Here is an 18629-nt window from a genome sequence, read left to right as displayed (position 1 = left end):
TATCCAAAACATTTTAATTAATTACCAGTCCCTTAATGAACTTGATAATTCCCCACTAATCTAATAATTAACCAATTACTCACATAATTAAGAATTATCTCAAATTACTTAAAATACTACTCACTTTTAATACACTTTGTACACCTTACTATTATGGTCATGTGGTACCTTGTATCACACTAGTCCATAAATACCGGCTATTATAGCTTGGACCGTATTTTATCTCAAAGTGACAAACTTCGACGAAACTCATTTTCTTCGATCCGCTTACCCTCTCACCTTCACGAATTTACTCATGAATTATTTGAAATAGCATAATGCTTATAATCTCATAATAATCCCATTCCCTAACTTACGTCGATTTACGACGAAACTTTAACATACGAAAATGCGGGATATAACATCTCATTTCCGAGCTTCCATCAATTTACTTATGGCGTACTTTCACGTACGAAAACATGGGGTGTAATAGTATCGATGCTAAGGTCAGCTTTCTTATCCCTTTGGCCATAGCATCAAGTTGTACCTGCACAGATGTGTTAGCATTAACTTGGTGAACACCAGTTGATCTTCTTCTTTCAGCACTCTCAGAGGGCCACTGATTTGCATCTTCAGATAACTCATCAAGAATTGTGACTATCTCCTCTGGAGTCTTCTTCATCAATGGGCCTCCAGCTGCATTGCTCCATGTTCTACGTGAGGCCGGTGTCAATACATCCCAAAAGTCCCGAAGTTGCATCATGAGTTCAATTCTGCTATATTGACACTTTCTAACAATCTCCTTAAATGTCTCCCATGCTTCAAAAATAGTTTCCGTATCTTTCTGGCGGAAGTTATGGATTTCTCTTTTAAACTTGCCTGTTTTAGCTGAGGACAAATATTTATCAAGGAATTTTCTGGTCATCTCCTCCCAAGTTCTAATTAATCCCGTGGGCAAGCTTCGAAGCCACTGTTTTGCATCATCTTTAAGTGTTGAGGGGAATGCCCTTAAGTACACTACATCTTGTGACACACCATTGTATTGAAAGGTGTTCATAATCTCCTCGAAGTCCATTAGATGTGTGTTTGGATCTTTGTTTGGCTTCGCTCTGAAGACACATCAATTCTAAAGAGTTTGAAGCAACCCTTGCTTCAATTCAAAGTTATTTGCTGCAATTGGAGGTGGTCTAACACTTGGTAAACTTTGATTGTAGACCGGTCTAGCATAATCACCAAGTGGTCTCCCAGGCATGGGAGCTATATTTCCGAAGTGGTCTGCACCCAAATGTTGATTCTGAGCAATTCTACGATCCCTCTCTTCTTCGTAGATAATCTGTGCATCTCTAATAGCTGCTTCTTCAGCATCCCGTGCAACTTGTTCTCGTCGTTGGGCTGCCTCACTTATAGCCAAATCCACATTATTATCATCGGTTCCAGCTATATCTTCTTTGGTTGAGGATTGCCCAACCTTTCCTGATGTCTCGGTGAGATTTCTTTCCTTCCTCAGTTGTCGCGGTCGTTTTTCAATTTCTGGCTCGTATGGTAGCACTTCCTTCGCAGAAGTTCGAGTCATGCACCAATCTAACCTGTAACCTGCACACAGTCAAAGAACACCAAATGTAAAAAAGACAAAATAATATAAAAATAAAAGAAAAATTTGTGAATTTACACTACAAACTACTTCAAACACTATTAATTGCAAATCCTTGGCAACGACGCCAAAATTTGACGAGCTTGAAACACACACTTAAATTATGCTCGCTAGTCAAAGATAGTATAGTATAATATCGTATTCACATGGATTGGAGTTAAACAGTATTTTCGTAGTTTCTAGCTTGATTGCTATCTAGGAGAATCGACAATTGAGGTTTATATGATTTCTAACTAAAATAAACTAAGAATCCTTGGGCTTAATCCTTGGGCTTTTACTCAGATTTCAAAGCTCCAAATAGCTCGAATTAGCTCCATAACATCTACATCACTCGGAATCACTTCTACAAGGCATAAAATATTTAGTTAGTGCAAAATACTATCAATTAAAACTCAAAACAAGTAAAGTGCAGTAAATTAGAGTGCAATAAGCGACTAAAATATGAGATTATAGCCTACAATCAATTGTGGAGAACATCTTATTGACTGAAGATATAGTTTTTGACATTAGGAAGATGGGTAAACCTTTCAATGTGGTGATCAAACTTGACATGACAAAGGCTTATGACAGGTTATAATGGTTGTTCTTGACAAAAGTGCTTAGGCAGATGGGCTTTGATGAGAAGATCATTGACATGGTATTCAGGTTGGTTTCAAACAACTGGTACTTAGTTTTGTTGAATGGATAAGACGGTGGATTATTCAAATCAACAAGGGGTGTCAGGCGAGGTGATCCCTTATCTCCAACTTTATTTATTTAGGCTGCTGAGGTGCCAGTGAGAGTATTACATGCCTTGTATGATAATCAAATTTTTATTGGTTTTGGAATACCAGAGTGGAGCCAAAATATCAATTACCTTTCCAATGTTGATGATACAATTATATTTAGCTCATCACACTATGGTACCTTACAGTTGATCATGAATATTCTTGAGGAGTATGAAAATGCATCTGGACAAAAGGTGAACAAGGAGAAATCATCATTTTATATGCATGAAAATGCAACTTACCATGAAGCCAGTATTGTGCATCTAATCACAGAGTTTCAAAGGCACCCCTTCCCCTTTACTTATTTAGGTTGTCCAATCTTTTATATTAGAAGAAGGAAAGAGTTCTAGAAGGACATTATTTTTAAAGTACAAGAAAGGCTTCACTCATGGAAGGGAAAGTTACTGTCCATTGGTGGAAGGGCAATATTGATAGCACATGTGCTTGAAAGTATGCCTATACATCTCTTATCTGCAGTCAATTCTCCACAATATGGTATAACATAAATGCATAAGATGTTTGCAAGGTTTTACTAGAGTAATTATGGGATAGCCAAAGAAGGGAAATGGGCATCATGGGATACTTTATGCTTGCCTAAAGAGGAAGGTTGTGTTGGCTTTAGATCTTTTGCATGATGTTTCAAAAGCTTTGTTTGGGAAACTATGGTGGAATTTCAGAACTAAGGATACATTATGGACATCATTCATGATGAATAAATATTGCAAGAAGATACATGAAGTACTTGTGTCTTGGAATTATGGTTCACACGCATGGAGAAAAATGTTACAAATGAGAGACATAATTGAGCATCAAATATGGTGGCAATTAAAGAGTGACAGTGCCTATTTCTGGTATGATAACTGGGCAGGTGTAGGGTCTTTATACCATGCCTCAGGACCTGATCAATGGTGTGATGAGTCTATTGTACATGTTCACGAAGTTATAGAGGATGTGCAATGGAATGCTGATATGTTGAGAGGCATATTACCAACGGAACTTGCTGAGCACATAATTGAAACCATTGGGCCACCTCCACCTTCTAACATACAAGAAAAACCATGGTGGCAACTAGAATCCAAGGGAATGTTTACTATGAAATCAGCCTGGCAATATATAAGGAGGAGAAGGCAAGAGAACAAGTTGTACAAATTTATTTGGGTGAAGGGTGTACCATTTATATGGTATTTGTGGAAGAGAAGAAATGCCAGGGTGATCTATAAAGTATCTACCTCAATCAATATGTTACTAAAGGTTAGAAGACCTACATTCTCAGGTCTCACTACTAACTGGCCATACTTGCATGACAAACTGATGGCTCGCATACCAAAATTGAAGTACAATATGGTGTGGTGGCAACTGCCTCCTATAAGGTGGATAAAGTGAAACACTGATGGAGCATATAGAGAAAATGGTAGAGTTTCTTATGCATTTTGTATTAGAGATGGAATTGGTGACTTACATTATGCACAGGCAGAGGAAATTCATGATGCCACCAACAATGTTACTGAAGCAAAAGCCACCCTGGAAGCTCTAAGGTATATTGTACAATCCCAGTTACCTCTTCGTGTCATTGAGACAGATTTATTATTGATGAAGCGAATATTGAATGAAGTATTGGAGCCTCCATGGCATATTGTGGTGCGAGTGGAAGAAATTCTTAATCTCATATCTAGGTGTGTAGTGGTTGTAACTCATGTGCTTAGGGAAGGGAATAAGTTAGATTATCACTTGACTAAATTAACTTTAAAATTAGATGCTCATAATCATGTTGAATCATTTAGTGATTTGGACATTCATGGGAAGAAAATCTTGAACAGTGATAAGATGCAAGTACCATACATTAGAGTAATGAAGTATAAACCTAATCATACATGACAAGAATGGAAGAAGATGTGGTGATTTGGAGTGTGTGGTGGGGAGTAGCCGTGGGCTATGTACTGTTGTAAAATTGGTAGTGTTGTTTGGGAGATGTTGTGGCCAATGTGCACGTGAGGTGCAGTTAATTATTGTATTGTGAATGAGATGCGCATGCAACAAAATATGGGTGGTGTGTATATTGGTGTGCATGTAGCGAGATAAGGGGGTCTATGTGCGTGTTTCTAGAAAGGATAAATACTTCATTGTGAAGCACTCGCGGCGAGATAAGGGGTTTATGCGCATGAAGATATTTTGGGAAAATGTTTTAAAATGTGAAGTTCACGCGGAGTGATAAGGGTGACTTGTGATTTGTGATTATATATCGGGGTGATTCTTGTTATAAATCTTGTGTTGGAACGACATGATGATTTGAACTGTCACAGTTTTCCTTAATTGATCTCATTTGTATTCTTACTATGTTTTGGTTAATTTGTTGTGTTATCACATGTTTACTTGTTGATTCCATTTATTGATTTTGCGGACTGTTTTTAGATTTATATTGCTATTCTGCACAGATTTTATTTCTACTGAGAGTATTGACATAAACCTCGTTACTACACCTCCGAGGTTATTCTTGATACTCACTGTGTACTGATTGTGGTGTACTTATACTACGCTTATCCATATTTTTGTGCAGATCCAGGTACCTCAGATTGTTCCGGACAGTAGAGAGTTGAGGTATAGTTGCAGAGACTTCAAATTATACTTGCTATTCCGCACGTAGGTCTCGGAGTCACCTTCTATTGTCTTTCCTTAATACCGTTATTTGTATTTCAGAACAGTGTTGTATTTCGAGATTTCTAGTGTATTCTCAGTAGAACTTATGAATTCATACTACCGGTTTTGGGATGTATTATTGTTGATCCCTTTTCAGTTACACTATGTCATTTATCAAGTTTTACTTAATAGTTAAATATTTTTAATCTGTTAATCTCAGCATGTGTTAGGCTCACCTAGTCCTAGAAATTAGGTTCCATCACGATCCTTAAGGTAGAATTTTGGGCCGTGACACCAGTGCCTCATCAGCTCTTCACGACTGCAAATCATATTACTAGTGCCGACGAAGTAACTGATGGTCGACTCTCTTTGAAAGAAGTGCTCTGTTTCCCACACTTACAGCAGCATGTTGCAACCCTTAAAGAAATTGTAGGCTCTTGAACATGCTGATAAAGCCCTAAACATTTCTGCCAACAGCATCGGGACGAGGGTAACTCTCAAGTTCCCCCGAAATGTGGCCAAGACAAAAGGTAGCACATTGACATTGATCTATCCTTTCCACTGTCGAAAAACCAAAAGTCCTAACAATGCCAAAGAGAAGATCAAGGGGCGAAGGATCTCACACGTCTCCTTGTCGTACTGAAACTCCTTATAATGTAGGTCACAGCTCTCCAGATGCCCAAATCTATCGAATAGTTGGTCTAGACCTATCCACCCGTCTTCGGCATTACTCAGATTCCAGCTGCTCTTAAATCCTAATGCATAGAGAAACCTATGACCCGACATGATGACCAGCAATATTGTCTTTCGTCCAGCGAATGACAATTTCAGTAAAGCTGGTAATATCCTAGAGCGTAGGTGTTAGCTCACAATCGACAAACTTAAAGATTGCTTTGGCCGGATCCCAAAATTCAATCAACAACTTCGTAAGCACTCTATTAGCTCGGACATTCAACAACACAGTCAGTGCTCCTAGGTGTGTCCTAATTTTATCTCCATGCACCCGCCGGATGTTCCTCCACCATTATTTCAACTTGTGGGGCGCTCTCATAACTATACTTATATCAAGGATGTGTTGGTTGATTACATCTAAAAGGAGAGAAAAAGTCTAGGTAAGTGTGTTGCTTCGAATCCTTAGTGTCTTAATCTGAATTAATTTGTTATTTCATAGAAGGCATATCGTTAGGTGCATAACCTGTTGACATTATGGAGGTTTTTCTACCTGTGGGGTCAATGCTAGGGACTGACCTACCTAAGGTATATGCAACATGATCTATATTTTCTAAGAGTATAGTGTTTCCTAAACTTTTTGAGTGGTACTGAATAATTGCGAGACGACATATCAGTTGACCTCATATGTCGTTCTCTAAAACTAGAGAGTTTTAAAAAGAAGGTTCAGAGGGGTGAAAAGACAACCCTCGCATGATATGTGTATTATTGTGTACGGCAAAGACTCGATAGAAAAGTGCAATGACAATGTATAAAAGCAGTAACAAGTAATTGTGATAAATCGATGACAATGTTGGTGATAAAGCAAGTAAATACATAATTATAAATTATGAAACATAAAAAAATATAGTGAAGTATTTAAGCAAACAGAGTATAAACAAGCATCCCAAGTGTTTAGAATTTAGCCTAAGTCTATTAAGGTCAGAAAATAAGTGTAAATCCCCAACAGAGTCGCCATGTTGTTGCACCCTATTTTGCACTTGTCAAAACAAAATACAACTTGTGGTTCCTCTAAAGTTAATAAAAGAAGAGTCCTCACCTAATATTTAAAGGTATACTAGGGTACCTATAAGTTAGCAAAGATCAACATCTTAATGATCCGCTAAACCGGTGAGAATCTGGGTAAGAGTTCTAGTTATTCTAAGGGAAAGGTGTTAGACATCCCATAAAATCCACACCAATTTAGTTCCTTGAACTTAGGCTAGACATGGGGAGGGAATTATTTATATCCTAATCAATTAGTGATTAAGATTGCTAAACAGGTCTATGTGAAGGCTTAATTAAAGTGGTAAAGTGTATTAGTCTTATTGGAGATACTTATTTTGAAAATTGGTTTGTAGCTTAGAAAGTTTTTTTTTAAATTCAAAACTACGTTTAAGGCCTTTTTAAAATAATGAAAGTTGGTTTTTTATGAAAGGTAATAAAAGTATGAGTTTATACCAATATTCATCTTTTCATAAAGTAGAAAACGTGTAAATATACATATATCTTGTCTGTGTTTTAAAGATTCATTTGGTCTATTCAACTTTCAAAAAAACTTTTATTTTTAATAAAAAGACCGGATCCAAATTGATTCTGCCCGCATCGCTTTTCTTTTCAAAAATGTTTATGGTTTAGAGTTTGCCTAAATGATCAATAGTAGACACTTTTTAAAGATTATTTTTCGTTTATCTCAATTATGCAAATGCTTCTACAAAATCGTTAGAGAAAAACAAGTGACTGAAATAAACTGAATGGATAACAAGTTAATATATGCTCATGTTTTGAGTTGTTATTATAGTGAAAGCCGCCTTAATTGCATTTAGCTTTTATCCTACAGGATTAGTTTGTACTAAGATCATTTCCTAAAAAAATCACAACAAAAATAAGAACACATAATAACAATGTTAGTTTTATAATACAATATGCACAGTAATGGGATAACAGTGATAGTAATATGAGGGAGGGGTGGGGGGGGGGGGAGGGGGAGGGGGAGGGTTGAGGGAAACTAGACTTTTGTAATGGGTTGACAAGCATCAGGCCCATTTAAAAATTATCCAACAGCATGCTTTAGCAAGCAGTAATGAGACAAGAAGAGTGGACGCCCAGTTCATTGAGCTTGGGCCAGAGTTCAAAGTGAACCCCACTGGCCCAAGGTGCTCATGCAAATGAAACAGGGGAAATAAATTAGTATTTGCACTTAAAAGGTAAAAGCAGAAATGAATATTATAATTTGAAGTAAACGAAGCAAGTCAAGTTATATTTGTGATAATCCTCTGGGGATCAGACAAAGTCAATAGCTATTGGCTATAGTGAACCATATTCCCCTTTCAAGGATTCCTTTTGAACCCTTGGTATTTGAGAGTTCACAAGGAATTCTAGGGTCCCGAGCAGTGCTTGTGCCAGGGAGGGATACATTGACAGTGAAATTAGATCCACAACAATGGACATATACCTCTGATATTTGTTCCTCCATAGAGGTTGAACACATATATTAACTTAGAGCTTCAACCAACATTCTGGCCAATTAGACTCAACCAATTCTCACAAGGAAACTTTTAATATAGAGAGTCTAAGGCAGTGCCTCAAATAGTATAAACATGATAACATTCGAAGAACATAGTTATGTAGAAACACAGACAACTCAAGGCAATGTACCAGATCATGTCAACGGAAAACATCACTTTGTGACTGAAGCATTAATCTAACCAGACATTAAAAGCAGGATGCTAGAAATGATGTAGATTTTAAGTCTTCTCAACAAACTAGTCACACTTAGAGGCACAACAACATCACATATGGTTATGGTATCTAAGAAATTCCTTAAGAGGTTTCAAGGCCTCAGAAGGTAACTTATAATCACTTTGCATGCAATAACAGATACAGCCCCTTGAGAATCACTATTTTAAACAGGAATGCTCAAATGAGAGTCACACAAATAAACTGTACCAATAGTGTACCCTTATAAGCACGTTTCCTATATTAAAGATGATTTTATGTTAATCTAAGTCACCTAAAATACTAACTAGAGCTTAGCAGAAGGTAAATATCCAAACATGTACTTATCTATTAAAGTTCAATAGAGTCTTGGTACTTTACAAAGGTTAGACAAGTGCATTAAAGTACCATCTATAGCTAATACTAGTAAAACAAATAAGTGACTTCAAATCGGCTGGGGTTTAATCAAAACATAAAAAGATCAGTGTTAAAGGCATGAAATATAACATGATAAGTAGAAATATCTCATAGCATGCTTCATATCACATTCATGCTAACAAGGTAAGAAAATACGACTGTCAACTTGAGCTTTCCATTTGTATACATCATAATAATTGAGTATAAAAACTATCAGGTTCACATACTGTAACGACTCGACCGGTTGTCTTGATAATTTACATTCATTTTGGTGGTTGAGGTCATGATTAGCTTTATACGGTATATTATGACTTGCGTGTATCGTCAGTTTTTATTTTCAAGTGGTTCGGGATTGGTTTGGAAGAATGATTCTCATCTTAGAAGCTTTAAGTTGGAAAACTTGACCAAGTTTGACTTCAATATATTTGAACTTGGATTGGGGTTTCGATGGTTCCGTTAGGTCCGGATGGTCATTTTGGACTTGGGCGTATGCCCGGATTTGCATTTGGATATTTCTAGAAGGTTTTAGCACTATTTGGTAAAAGTTGGCATTTTTAAGGTTTGAAAAGTTCATATGTTTGACCGGGAGTTGGAATAGGTTCGTGTTGTCATTTGGGAGTTGTGTGTAAAATTTGAGGTAATTCCGAGTTGTTTAGACGTGTTTGGCATAAGTTTGGAATTTAGAAACTCGAAAAAGTTCATTAAGCTTGATATGAGGTGCGATTTATGGTTTTGATGTTATTTTGTGGGATTTGATGCCTCCATTAGGTCCGTGTTATATTTTGGGACGTGTTTGTATGTTCAAACATGGTCGTGAGGGGCTCTGGTGAGTTTCAGACCATTTTTCTTTCATATTGTGTTACTGGTTTTCTGTTGTTGGTGATGTCATTCGCTATCACGAGGGACAAACCGCAATCACGTAGTGTATGATGAGTTGGATGCTTCTCCTCTTCGCACTCGCGACTAGAAAGACACTTTTGCATACTTTGTGGTGACTAGGAAAACGCGTTCGCGATGAAGAGCTGGGATCTGGAGGTGATGTCTTCGCATTTGCGAGGATTTATGCCGCGTTCGCGTAGTGTTGTTTGATAAGTGCAGTGCATTCGCATGGTATATGACGCGAACACATAGAGTTATTTTAAGTTATGACTTTTGTGCTTTGCGATCGCGATTCTCTTCCCGTGATCGCAATGTGTATCCCTGAAGCAGTGACTATATAAATACTCTATTTCAAAGGTTTTGGTTACTTTGTTATATTTTGAGTTATAGAGCACGAATTGTTGCGATTGTTTAGGGGATTTTAGCCACATGGATTGGGGTAAGTACTTTTTACTCGGATTTGATTATTTTACATGATTTTTGCCACATGGATTGGTTAGTTTCGAGCCGATCGGAGGTTGATTTGCGCAGAAAGGCATTTCTAGAGTTTTATTTGGCTTACCCGGTATTGTATTTGGCTTGTTCTGGTAAGTAACATATCTAAACATAGAATTGAGGGTATTAACCCCTGAGAACTATATTATTTGAGATGTGTTGAGGTGATGCACATGCTCGGTGATGGGCATGAATGCGTGCACTAGAGTATTCACGATCAGAGTGGACTTTAGACTATTACGAGACTTGTTTTACTATCTTTTTTTTATTATATCGATGTTTCTTTATTCTCTTGATTATTTGAGATATGATTCATGTGAGAAATCATGTTTAGGCTACATGCTTATTTTGTTGAGACATAATTGAGCTATTCTTGTTGTTTTGAGTTGTATGTTGTAACTACAGTTATTTACTCAGTCATGATTCCTCATTTGTATGTCATATCTCAGTCTTAGTACATTAATTGTTTTCTACATCACACATGGTTGTTGTATTCCATATTTGATACTGTTTGGGGTTGTGCTCTATGAGATTGTGAGCAATTGAGACTTAAGAGGTTGTTGACTGATGTGGACCATAGAGCCGTGTTGTGAGTGGGACTTGGATCGAGTTGCATGCCGCAACAGGCCATATTGATTATTGATTGATATTTGGATCGGGCTGCACGCTGCAACACGCCATATTGGCTTTTGATTAGCGCTTGGGCTAGGATCCGCTCCTTCGGATTCTGATACTTCCATTGAGCGCACAGTGATATATACACGTTCTTTGATGAGAGGTATTTATTCCAGAAACCCATACGGTGTTGAGCGATCATGTGTCTGATGAAGTGGGACAGTTGAACCAAGAACCTTGAGTGTGCTAAGAGTGAGTGTACTTGTTGATATTATTGTGACATTATTTACTTGCCATGTATATTTGACATGTTGGCATAGAGATATATTTTCCTCATGCTAGATTGTAATATGACATTTGATGACTTGATATGTATATTGATATGTAGGCATAGAGATGTATTTTTCTCATGCTAACTAGTAGACGAAAAGTCTTATATGATGTTGTGAATCGGAAAAACATAGTTCTTTTGATAAACTCATGTTTAATTGATTTCAGTGGTAAGATTTGGACTTGTTTGTTGTATTTGAAAAGCATGTGCACTTTATCGTAACTATGAACGAGCTGAGCATAATATCTTTTAAGTTATTACGAGTTGTTATTAGCTATTGGTGTTGGATACTGACCATCTTCCGAGCTCATCATTACTTTCAACCTAAGGTTAAGGGTTGTTACGTATTGCGTACATGGGGTCGGTTATATTCATACTACACTTCTATACCTTGCGTGAAGATCTTGGAGCTAATGCTACTATGTATGGCGGGAGCTAGCATTGAAGCTGTACCTTCTTTCGGATATAGCTACCACTTGTCCTTGGTAGTTTTAGAGATTTTATTCTTTTATGTATATTCAAGATAGATGCTGTAATTATTTTCATACTAGCTTTTTAAATCAAAGTCTTAGCGGATCATGACTTGTACTACCAATCCTTGGGATTTTGTATAGAAGTTCAGTTATTTCACTCATTGACTCTTATTATTCTCATTTGAGTTGTGTTAATTGTTATTTGTCTTACCGAGCGGGTTGGGTTAGGTGCCATCATGATTAGATGAATTTTTGAGTCGTGACAAGTTGGTATCAGAGCTCTTGGTTCATGGTTCTACGAGTCATGAGCAAGTGTCTAGTAGATTCTTGCGGATCAGTATGATGATGTCCATACCTATCTTCGAGAGGCTACATGGCATCTAGGATAAACTTTCCATCTTTCTTTCCTTATCGTGCGACATTGATTCAACTTAAAACGCATCTCCTTGAATTCCTTCCATCCACTTGTATGTTAGGTTTAGCACTCGGTATCAGGTGTGTATCGATGACTTGTGATGTCATGGATGAGGTGCGAGATGTGTTATCTCTGTTTTGGTGATGGGTCAGTCTGGAGGAATCTAGGCCAGATTCTGACCGCAGCTTGGGCTCGGTGGTTTCAGTTGTGTTACTCTGTGTTTTTGGACTTATATGACTTGTAGTGTCCCTATGAGTGGGATTATGTAAGGCCCCGTCAAATTTCACCAAGATATTTAAGGTTTCGTGATGCCGAGGTAGGCTAATGTGTTTAAAGATTATAGAAAACGAGCTGCGGTACGGACTTTTTGGGTTGTACAATGCATTGGGGAGTTGGAGAAAAAATATTGCAGAACATGGCATTTCTGCGGTCTATAATTCGACTACAGAATTACCCCGCAAACCGCATATCCGCCGCGGAGTGGAACAGAAAAGGGGCAACTTTTGAAAACTATTTTTGTTGGCCACATAATGATTCTGCTGACCGCCTAATGATTATGCTACCATAAAATTGCATCGCGGAATGGACAAGACTCAACCTAGAATTTGAAAATCATTTTGTGGCCATTCTGCTGGCCATATATTTATTCTGTTGGCCACATATTCGTTGTGCTACCGCTGAATTGCACTACATAATTGACTTTGGGGGGTCATTTATGAAACTTTTCTTACTCGATCCCAATTTGATTAGTAGCCCTTGGGGCTCATTTTAGAGCAAAAATCTAACAATTTCAGAGAGAAATGGGAGTATTTTAGAGAGAGGGAGAAGGCCATTCTAATCATCCATTCTTGCCTCCAATCTTCAAGAATTATGGAAGCCACTCACTAGACCATCATCTATCCGGGTAAGTCCTTCTCCTAAGCTTTCATGCAAGAGGTTATGGGTTTAAGTATGTTATGGGGTTATAGATACGGCCATGAATGTGCTAATAAGTGGTAGTATGTGGGATTATTGAACTATTCTGGGTAGTTTCCTGTTGAAATTGGTTGAGGGAGGAAGATATTACCATTGTAGAGCTTTGTAGTTGATTTTGCGTAATAGGTGTTTGACAAAATTTCCAAGAGAGTTATATCATGAGAATCTTTCTAATTATTATTCATTTTTACTATCTTCCTACAGATTGATATTGCTAGAAGTGTTGGGATGTTATAGTAACCCAACGAAAGCTCAAGCAAGGTATGTTGGCTAAACTTCTCTCTTAGAATCGAATTTCATGATGTTCCCATAAGTTTCAAGTATGGTTGGCCCAAGTTCCTAATTCCCATGTTCCAAGTTATTCCTTATAAATTTTACTATTCCTAATAAGCTTGTTTTGAAAGATATATACTAAAAATGTGCACCAAATTCTCCTATCATCTTGTGTTCTCCGTCGGGAATGTATCCTAGTGTGACCAATATATCGAGATAGTATGATTTCAAATCATGTTTAAATTGCAAGTTGTTATGCCCAATTGTGAAAGAAAACTCAATGCGCCTAAGACCCATATTGTCCATATATATACTTAAGGCCTTGATTCCAAATGCTCTTATTGATGATGATCTATAAATATGCTTGAAAGTAAAAGAAACGAGAGTGAGATATAAAATGTGGCCATGGTTGTTATAACTAGTGCATTTGATTTGAAGTCTTGTTTAAATCTTAAATCACCATGCTCTCCTTTGTAAATATTTCCAATATAATTTGAGTTCTTACATACTCATGAGTTGAATTTGTGTATTGCCTTTTGGGAAGAAGCATTTCAAAAAGATACGACGTATGACTCATTTATGATTTTTAACTTGTGTTGTGATTACAAGTCATTGTGCTCCATACCTTGGAAAGGAATCTATTGTGTATAAATCCTTCACTACTAATGAACTTAAAGTTATGATTTTTGAAATATTCTATATGTTGATGTTTATGATGATGATCATGGAAAGTCAAGAAATAAAAGTGTGGAATATGAAATACAGCCAACGTGCCATGAATGAAGTATCATATATATGGCTAATAGAGCCAATGAAATAATGATGCTGTGAGTGGCCAAAAGTACTAATGAGGCTATATATGGTGTGGAAGGTTACGAGGTGAATGTATTTGTATTTCTATTTTTGTTGTGTGCAAAGAAAAAAAAAGTTTTTGGGAGCATCATTAGTCACCGAAGAAGGGTAGGTTGAAATAACCTAACCCCAAAACTACACATGCCGGTGTAGGAGTGCGTTGTGATTATTCCTCTTATTTGGGATGAGATTGATATGATGAGAATATTCCTCTTAATTGGGATGAGATAATTGCTTGCAAAGGGTGATGTCAATCCACATGGCATTGTGGTAAGACGGCCTAGCCGATGGGGTCGAGATCGGACGCCATGCCGCACACATGGTGGTGATTGTGATTGTGATTATACCTGCACCTGCATACATTTGGGTAAGGCGGCAAGGCCTCTTTGTATAGAGATTGTGATTGTGATTATGACTATGATTGGATGTCTTTGGGTGAGACGGCCTAGCCGATCGGGCCATGTTCAGACTCCATGCTAAAATCACGGTGGTATATCGGTACTAGTGATCTCCCAACCAAAAATAATATTATTTTCGTACTTTGAATATTTTTCTGTTATAACTTGATGTTTGGATATCATTGTTTGTTATTTTTTGCTTCCACAGTTTTCCCCTTCTTATATTGGCATTCTATTTCTAAAGAGGACATTTAGCTTAACATACTAGTATTATTCCACATGTACTAACGTCCATTTTACAGAGGGCACTGCATCTTCAATGGATGCAGGTGGTTCGTCTGCGGGCAGCTTTGAACCTCATTAGCAGTTACTCTCTATTCAGCAGTTTTTGGTGAGCCCTACTCTATTCCAGGCTCGATGTCACTTGATGTTGTATTTTGTGTTTTGAGGTATAGCCGTGGCCTTGTTGCCGGCACTTCCATACTACTCTTCTGTTGTACTTAGAGGCTCCGTAGATATGTTGTGGGTTGTACATTGGTGTTGGGAAAGTCAAAAGTAGAAATCTTGTATTTGTACCACATATTCCACTTCAAACTATGAATGGGTAATATATTTTGGGAATTATAAATGAATCTACTAATGGTAATGGAATTGGTGTTGATTAAGAAATCCTCGTAATGTTTAAATAATGGAATATATCTCCACTGTATTCATAGGCAAGGTCGGGTAGAAAGTATCTAGTAGACTTCCTTGACCAGGTTATCTTGGTTGAGCGTCGGCCGCTCTCCCCGTGGTCGGGGCATGACAAACTTGTTATCAAAGGCTAAGGTTTTAAAGTGCTCTAGGATGTCTCAGAGCCATGTCTAGCAGAGTCCTTCTTATCAGTGTGTTGTCGACCACATCTATAATTAGGAGGCTACTTCGACATTTAGGAATGTAACCCTTCTTTGATACTCCAGATCGTGCGATAGAGCTCCAGATATGAAGCTAATTTCCTCGTCATGTGTCATTTTCCAAATGAGTAACCCACGAGTTTGAAGCAACAAGGAGGGATTGAAAGAACTAGTTGCTAGGGGAAGTGTCCTTGATCCTATTACTGTTACCGCGCCACCAGATCATGTGGTGAGAGCACCTAAGAAACAAATGAGGGTTGTTGGTACCAATAAGCCGGAATGTTTGATTTTAAGAAGCGCCACTTGGGTTTTTGTTTGATGACTCTTGAAATATGTTATGGTTGTGGAAAGAGTGGGCACAAGTAGAACAAATGCCCTAGATTGGGTACACATAGCCCGATCTGCCCGATATGTGGGCAGGAACATTTGGCTTCGTATTGTGAGTATGCTCTGGAGCGTGTTAGGGGTGGTAGGCTTGGGAAATTCCAAAAGCCCATACAACAAGCTGATACAGAGATTGTTAATCCCATCACGAGGTCTTGGAGGAAGGATAGGGGGAATGCTTATGATGTATGCAAAAAGGGTAAAAATCAGGTCAGTGAGGCGAGTCAGTTCAGCGGACCTTATTCTCATTGCGAGAAGTGTAGAAGATATCATTCGGGGGTATTTCACTATGGTACCAATGTATGTTATGTATGTGGAGTCGAGGGGCATCAGTTAAGGTACTGCCCCGTCAACCTAAAGTCACCAAGTAAGTCACTCCTTAGTACATCATTATGAACACCACATATTGTTCCTTGTCGTATATGCACATATGCATTGAAGAGCCAACATATATATGGTCTTAATAACATACTGAATCACAAGACATTGCATGTACCTACTCTTTGAACGCAATGCATTATTCGCGAAGCCTCCTTATCACATTTCTCTTACTTACAATCTCTTGAGGAATTGAGTTCTACAACTATTTCCTTGAATTGAGCTATAGCCCTAGGTTAATACATCCCACTTGCTTCCCCAAATTCTCAACAAAGGTTTATGAACATCATCATGAATCATTCTCATGGTCTAGTAACATAATAGCATATCTCAACACCTATCATACATGCTCATGACAATTGAAATGGTCACTTGTCTGCATAAAGTTTCTCGGGAATTTGAGATTTTCACAAATTCATCGTAGGAATATCTATTGTTCGCCCATATCAGTATAACCTTCATGTCCACCTAAATCATGCCTTAGTGAGTAACTCACTTTGTTTCTTGTATTGTAGTTGCCCATGACGTGGCCTGATATTGCATTTTGAGAGTTATTATGGCAAAAACGTGTCCAGCTCATAACAAGTGTCCATTCTATCTTTACACCTCTACAACATGTTCTGATTATGATCCCTAGTTAGTGAACTTATTGTGATAGTCTCCTGATACTTTCTGGGATAACCATTAGAGAGCGTGTCCTACCACAAGTTGTTTTAGCATTGCCTTTTTCATAAGACCCTTAATAGGCTCCCCGTCATGACTGAATACCCCTTTGGGGTTATCACAACATCATGTCTGTTTCCCATATTTTCCATCATTCATTACCATCTACGTACTTTTTAAGTCATAAAATCCATGGCGAACTCATTATGAATGTTCACAAACCTTCCATGATTATTCTATAGTGCATCCCTGGGTTCCGCTATCTTTAAACACTCGATTTCTAGAATCATTTACTATGCCATTTTCATGTGCGGAGAGTTTAATGTCCTTAACATTTCCACCTCCCTAGGTGAATAGGGGTCAATCATTTTCCTTTCTCCCCGGAGCATCATATTAACCATTAGCACCTCTCTAACCAATACATGAATTTATCCCAATATTAAGATGTCCTAGCTATATGGTTTCACTCGTGTATGGTTGAAGTTAAGTAGCCTTACCGCGACTTGTCCCTCCCCACTTCAGGTGGATGTTTCAGATTTTGGCACATATCATGAGCATATTGATTTGAAAGACAAGTTTATCGTATCTCTAGTCCTCTCATATAGGATCAACTATCGGAAAGGGTTAAGCTATCAGAATGATAATAATCTCACAAGTGTTCAACATGTTTTTCAACCTCGTGGGCTTGTGGCATAGATTCCTTTTATCAAATACTGTTATGAGCATAATGCAACTTCATGTATTTTGAAACCCCTATCACATTCATGGTGAAAGAATCTTCTCATTTCGAACTAAAATGATTTTCCATACACTCAAGGAGGCAACTGGTATCACGTACTTGATAATTCATAGTCTTCCAAGAATAACTGATGCTAACGTCTTTGTCCTCCTGATCATGCCTTCCATATAACACATGTCTAAAATGACTCACTTCTTTTACATCTTAGGATCATGTACATGGTTCCCACATTATCCATATGTACTAGTTAACTCTATGCCTCATTTGTCGAGTCAAGGATGTCATCACAATGAGTAGCCATGTCAGCGCTATGGATAATAACCTTCATGTCTCTTAGGATATAACCAATCTTGAACCTCGTTTTTCCCATTTGTAGTAAATCTATCGAGAGTTATAGGTTAAAACATGTCAAAAAAGAAGCATTGTTCCGTGATCAAACATGGTGGATAGGAAAATCTATAGTCATATTCTTTCTAGCACATCGTAGAATAATTGTTGAAGGTTGCCGAAAGTTAAATTTGGGTGTTTGACGTAGATATTTAGAGTTAAAGAAAGTGAACGGGTTATTCTCCAGATTTTTTCCATGAAGATATTATGTGAATGGTTAATAAAGGTAAAGTTAATGGATGATTGGCTTATGAGAGGTACCTAATTGTCATCCTTGTTAGATAAGTCCGGAAGTTGAGATCGCCTCTGTCAAAGTAAAGAAAATATTCTCAATTTTTTGTATAGCCAAATGGTTGTGCTTCGAAAGGTACTTTCTATGTATTATGACTTAAATATGTACAGTTCATATCAAGGTACCATTTTTGTTAATATAGTGCATGTAACGTCGAGGTTGGTGTTATTGGTATATATATTTTGATGCTTTGTTGAGTTATGGAGGTGTTGTTAGTGTGGTATTGGTGTTACTACGGCAGGTGGATAGGCCCAATTACAGGCGAGACTCTGCCGAAATTTCTGAAAAATTTGGGAGTTAGTCAAATTTGTGG

At 37.7% G+C, this 18629-nt stretch overlaps 1 pseudogene; it reads left to right on the top strand.

The window, feature by feature from the left end:
• The window catches only part of LOC107779984 (non-specific phospholipase C1-like), a 33550-nt pseudogene extending 28361 nt beyond the window's left edge, over nt 1–5189 (top strand).
• The last annotated feature ends 13440 nt before the right edge of the window (nt 5190–18629 follow it).

Source organism: Nicotiana tabacum, chromosome 2, assembly GCF_000715075.1.
Source record: "Nicotiana tabacum cultivar K326 chromosome 2, ASM71507v2, whole genome shotgun sequence".
In the NCBI taxonomy this organism is placed as follows: Eukaryota; Viridiplantae; Streptophyta; class Magnoliopsida; order Solanales; family Solanaceae; genus Nicotiana; species Nicotiana tabacum.
This window is presented reverse-complemented; position numbering and strand designations above follow the sequence as displayed.